General features: G+C 43.1%; 1 non-coding gene across 1 annotated transcript; it reads right to left on the minus strand.

Moving 5' to 3' along the window:
• Positions 1 to 3,326: 3,326 nt before the first annotated feature.
• On the minus strand, positions 3,327 to 3,433 carry LOC112083571. The gene has a single exon (XR_002897708.1). It is a non-coding gene; the product is annotated as a small nucleolar RNA R71 (small nucleolar RNA).
• Between the last annotated feature and the right edge of the window lie 2,567 nt (positions 3,434 to 6,000).

The raw sequence follows: 6,000 nt of genomic DNA on the forward strand, positions 1-6,000 counted from the left end.
CAGATTTTATCGTGAATGAGGAAGAAATGAAGAATTTAGACGAGCAGTACAAAGCACTTTATTTTCATTGATCTTGCATTGCTTCGGCAAAGTTCTACTTTGGTATTGATATGTTCATAATTTGCATCATTTAGGTTGCATAAATCATTCCAAATCATGTTTTATTTCATGCATTTTAGGTCCTTAGGGTTTGTTTTAGAACTTAGGAGATGCATTAGGTCCCAATGAGTCTTTGCATGTTTTGAGTGTCTATCAGGTGAATTTGGAGCTGAAAAGATGAATCCAAGAGGTGGAATGGTGAGCAAAGCTTGAAAAGTGGCAAAAATTGGATCTTTGGAGGTTATCGGCCATTCTCGCTGACCAGGAATGTTTTCTTGGCCATTATTATGTACCGCGGGAAGAGTTTACCGGCCATTTTCATGTACCGCGAGTAAAGTGTATCGGCCAAAATCTCCGGGTGTGAACATGTCTCAGAAGTCGCCTGTCCGGGGAACCTTCCAGTCCGATTCAGATGGCGGGTGCTTCATGGAAGTTGGAGAAGACTTGATCAAGGTTTCATAGCAAGTGGAATCGTGGAATTCGGACGCGTGAGTAGAGAGTTAAGCTCGTTGGAAGGAACCCCTGTCTCGCAGCTGTTCCGGACCGAGCATATCAGTTCTGAAGGATGCGAAGGACGGTGCACTTCCAGGCCGATTCAGTTTCCGGGGCCTTCATGAGAATCAGAGATATTTGAGTCTTCTTTCCAGAACGTCCAAGAGAATTCAATTCGGATCTATGAGCAGGAAGATACGGTCTCCGGAATGGACACATGTCTAGACGCCTCTCTCTGGTCGTGTAAATGCACTGCAAAGATGTGCCCTCCAAGAAGCCTTACACTTCCCAAGCACCGAAACTTCCTTCACCAAAGTTGGAGATAAATGCGTCCTCTGTCTTCTGCAACCGGAATCACTCAATTCGGACAAGTCTCCCGGAAGTTACACTCTGCGGAATGCGAGATTGTCCAGACAGCTCAGAATGACTTAGTTAAACATGCCGCGATGGAATGCCACGGTCCACACTTGGCCGTGGCAACTTTTGTGCACCCTCGGCCAATGACACGATCTTCATGCCACGGTCTACACTTGACCGTGGCAAACATACACTTGGCTGAGAAGAATTTTACAACCATTCGGCGATTGACACGGCCTAAATGCCACGGTCTGGAGCTTGACCGTGGCAATCAAATACTTGGCTGGGAAGGATTTTTCATGCATGCGGTTTTTGACACGGTCTGAATGCTACGGTCTGGGAGCTTGACCGTGGCAACTTTTACACATCCTCAGCGTTTGACACGGTGACTTGCCACGGGTTTCAGACGAAGCTTGATCAGACCGTGGTATCAAAAGGAACCAAGAACACAAGTGAAGGCTTTGACACGGTCAGGATTGCCACGGTCACACCAAGAGCACACCAGACCGTGGCAAACCCATACTTGCCCATCAAGGCCGGGTCAGTACCCGGTTTGTTCCGGGTTGACCCGGTTCGCCCAAGTATCCTTTATAAGGTTTTTAGACCTAATTTGTAAAAAACCTTGAATCTACTTTTAGTCTTTTTCCCCCTTTGGTGAAAACCTACTGAATACACTTTGTTTTAGAGAGCTTAAGATCGATTTTGAAGTTTCTTTCCATCTTGTTCATCATTTCTTATCATCAAATCAAACTTCTAATCATGATTAACAACACATCTTGCAAAGGATCTAGTGTGTTGATTATGATTAGTGAGTAGTCACCTTAATGAGGTTCTATATGTGTAGGTTAGGGTGCTAAAGTGTTAGATTAGGAGTGCTTAAGGCTAGATTCATTGATTCATTTCTCTAAACAACTGTTCTTTATGCTAGATCCTTGATAATCACTTGAGATCTAGATTCTGGGAATTTCATGCACCAAAAGTGTTTGATGAAATTCCTGAAAGAGTTGTATTAGAGGTTTAAGCATTTTTCTGCATGATGATGTATTGTTATTTGCTTGAATGATCATTGAGAACTGTTTATTAATGCATATTGATTCATATTTCACAAATGGGAATTTGGTTTGAAAATGGATTAGTATAGGGGTTAATACCTTCATGAGAGGATTAACCTAGATTAGAGTTCTTAATCATTTGAATCATGTCTCATCATTGTCATTAGCATTTCTAGTTTAGCACCAAAGCACCCTAACCAACTATCATGTCTAGAATCTCATGCCTCCATCATATCATATTCACATCATTTGTCATTGTCATTTGTCTTTAAACCTGTTTAAGTTTGTTAGTTGTTATTAGTTAACAAAAATCACTCTTGTTTGCTTGAATTAAGAACTTGATCACATAGTTTAGTGTCTAACATCACATCTGGATTGATAAACCTCTTTGTGCTACATTGACAAGGGATTGATAGCCCTGAGACCCTAAAAAGTCTTGTCTATCAATTGGCGCCGTTGCCAAATTGTGGGTTGTTTAGCATTAAGCTCTGATCTGTTCTTGAGATCAAGTGCTTACTTTCTTGTTTTTACTGATTCCTTTCAAGTTCTGTTTGTGATTTCAGGTGTATGAACACCAGGTCTAGATCAAGAAGCTGTGGTCCTCCTTTCCCTCTCAACGACAACATCAACCTTTTGGTACCAAGGAGGAGAAGGGACAGACGTGGTAGGCAGATTGATCAGGCTGACATGGAAGAACAAAGAGATCACGTGGTAGATATAGAACAACCAGTTCATGAGCAACAGGCTCATGAAGCTGGTAATGGAGCTGGTAATGGAGTTGGTCAAGGGTTTCATCAGGGTAATGTTCATCAGGAACAGGTGCACCATCAACAAGCTTATGTCCACCAAGGACAAGCTCAAGCTCATCAACAGAGGCATCAGGCCAATGTTCAACAAAGACAACAAGTGCACCACCAACCCCACCCTTTCCAACCACAGCAAAGAAGATATGAGCAACCCCAAGTCTATGTTGGAGAAAATGACAGGGCCAATGCTCATCAGTATGGAGCTGGTATTCAGGCACCACCTGTGCAAAACAACAACTTTGAAGTGAAAGCATCATTGCTGAATATGGTCCAGAACTAAAAGTTCCATGGGTTAGCAATGGAAGATCCCTTGGAACACTTGGACCAGTTTGATAAGGTGTGTGATCTGACCAAGATTAATGGAGTTTAAGAAGACAGCTTCAAGCTAAGACTATTCCCATTCAGTCTTGGTGACAAAGCTCATCAATGGGAGAAGAATCTTCCAAGAGGCTCAATTCAAACCTGGGAGCAATGCAAGCAAGCATTCTTATCTAAGTTCTTCTCCACCTCAAGAACTGCAAAACTGAGAAACCAAATCTCTAGCTTCACTCAGCACAGCAATGAGAGTTTTGGTGAAGCATATGAGAGATTCAGGAGCTACACAAACCAATGCCCACACCATGGGTTTAGTGAGGCTTCTCTTCTCAGCACACTTTATAGAGGAGCTCTTCCCAAGATTAGAAACCAGCTGGATACTGCTTCCAATGGGAACTTTCTGGGTAAAGAGATACATGCTGCTTTAGAGCTAGTGGAGAACTTAGCATTGAGCAATGATACTTATGGTGAAGACTATGACAGATCAAATAGGACTGAAGGTTCAAACTCAGAACAGAGGCTCACTAGGGAAGTTAAGGAGTTGAGAAGTGAATTAGACAAGTTGAAGTTGGTAACTCAGAAGCCAATGTATTTTGTTGGAGAGTATGAGGAACCATCTCAAATCTTTGAGAACATCAGTGAAGAAGGTCTAACCCAAGAGGAACTAAACTACATTGGGAATCAGAGGTTCCAGAGGTATCAGTATGGTAATGCCAATCCAAACCTCTCTTACAGGAACACCAATGTAGCTAACCCACAAGACCAGGTGTATCCCGATCCTCAAGCTCCACAGAACTTTGTTCCCCAGAACAACTTTCAAGGATCTTTTCAACCAAAGAATCAGTTTGGTCAGAATCAAGGTTTTGGTCAGCAACAGCAACCATTTCAGGGTCCTAGTTTCAATACACAGCAGCAAAAGGCACCACCTGGGTTTGGTCCTCCACAGTTCCAACAGCAAGCACCGGTTCAACATCAGTTTCAGCCACCAACTGTTCAACAAAGTCCTGTTTTCAATGTTCTTCTCCAACAGCTCTTACTAGGACAACAAAAGATGGTATCTGACATGGAGACACTGGGCGCAGAACTAAAGTCTATTAAAAAGAACAAGGGCATCTGCACTTCTGAACCACAAGTCTCTCTTCCTGGTAAAGTTCTTCAAAACCCAAAGGATTATTGCAATGCCATCTACTCCAATGATGACCACTCAGCTGTTGTGCAAGAAATAGAAGACCTTCTCTATGGTCAAGTCTCTAGTGAACCTACACAAACCCATGTGGATGAGAATGCCATTATAGAGGATTTCATGGGCTTCATACATGAACTCAATGAGGACATTGAGAATAAAAGTGGGGGGGCAGCCGGTTCAGTTCTTTCTGTTCAGCAAGGGAATGATTCCGTGTCTATTGAAACAAAGGAGCTGCCAACTGGTCAAGCAAAGCTAACAGATTGTGCCTCCACCTCTGAATCAACTCAGATGAAGCCCACCTCCCTCCCAAAGCTAGGCAACCCAGGGAAGTTCACCATCTCTTGCACTCTTGGAAACTTTAGAGTTGAGAATGCTTTGTGTGATTCAGGCTCCAGTGTGAGTATAATGTCTAAAGATATGATGGAGAAGCTAAAGGTCAAGTCTATAACGTCCTACCCCTCTTCTATCACCTTTGGTGATTCCTACTCCAAGAAACCATATGGATTTTTAGAAGACTATCCACTTCAAGTTGGTGAATGCATAATTCCCACTGATTTTGTGATCATGAAGATGAAGAAGACCAAAGAGCTCCCCCTATTGCTTGGAACTGCATTTCTCAACACCACTGGTGCAATGATTGACTTTGATACTCAAAGAGTGGTGCTTACAAAGGTGGATAAGGATGCCTTTTATCCTGTTCAACCACCTTTAGCTGAATTTTGTGGATCAGTTGTTCAAGAGATAGAACCCCCTAAGGTACTTGAGATGAAGTATGTAGGAAGTGCTGGGATTTTAGGTGGATCCCAATCTCTCTCAGCTGTTGAAATGGAAAAAGAACCTCACACCAACTCTGTTTACAAGGATGGGACTGAACAGCCATTGATCAGAGAAGAAGACATCTTGCTCTCATGGTCTCCTACACTTAGTGATCTAAGGATGATTAACACCAAAAGTGATGGCTCAGCATCAGAAGACAAGAGTATTAAACCTGATCTTTCTTCTCAAGACTTTGATCTCACTCCTTGGGTTGATGATGATGGTTCTCTGAAGTATAAGCTGGATTGCAATGGGAAGCCAGGTCTGTTTGCTGAAGTGAGGACATGTCTCACAAGGGCCATCTTTGATAAAGATCCAGATGGTATTCAAGAGCTGGTGGACAGAGGTCTCAAGGTGGGATCTCAAGGACAAGGGTCTAATGGTTCCCAAAGGCAGCAAACCAACTCAGCTTCCTTGCTCAGGACCATTGAAGTGCTGAAGAGCATCAGTGCTCAATCTCACCCCAGCTAAAAACAGGTTTTCCAAAGTCAAACTTAGAGACTTTAAACAAAGTGCTCTTGGGAGACACCCCAAGCTTATCCTTTGTAAATATGCTTTTGATCTTTTGATTTCTTTCTTTTTATGTTTTAGGATGTTTTGATGGGTTTGTTTAGTGTCTACAGGTGTTAGGTGTGAGTCTGAACCCTTGGAAAGTGAATGCAAAATGAAAAGAGATGAAGGAATGGAGACAAGCTTGTGCTCTGCCTTTGACATGGGCACTGGCCACGGTCAAGAACAAGGCGTGGCAAGCCTCTTTGTGTTGCCACGGGGAGACAATCACGTCTCAAGGCCAGGCCGTGGCAAAAGAAAAAGAGGAATGGACAAGGCTCAGGGATTGCCACGGTTTAGATTGCCACGGAAAGGAGCCAGACCGTGG

The sequence above is a fragment of the Eutrema salsugineum genome, unplaced genomic scaffold (genome assembly GCF_000478725.1).
Source record: "Eutrema salsugineum unplaced genomic scaffold, Eutsalg1_0 scaffold_6, whole genome shotgun sequence".
Lineage (NCBI taxonomy): Eukaryota > Viridiplantae > Streptophyta > Magnoliopsida > Brassicales > Brassicaceae > Eutrema > Eutrema salsugineum.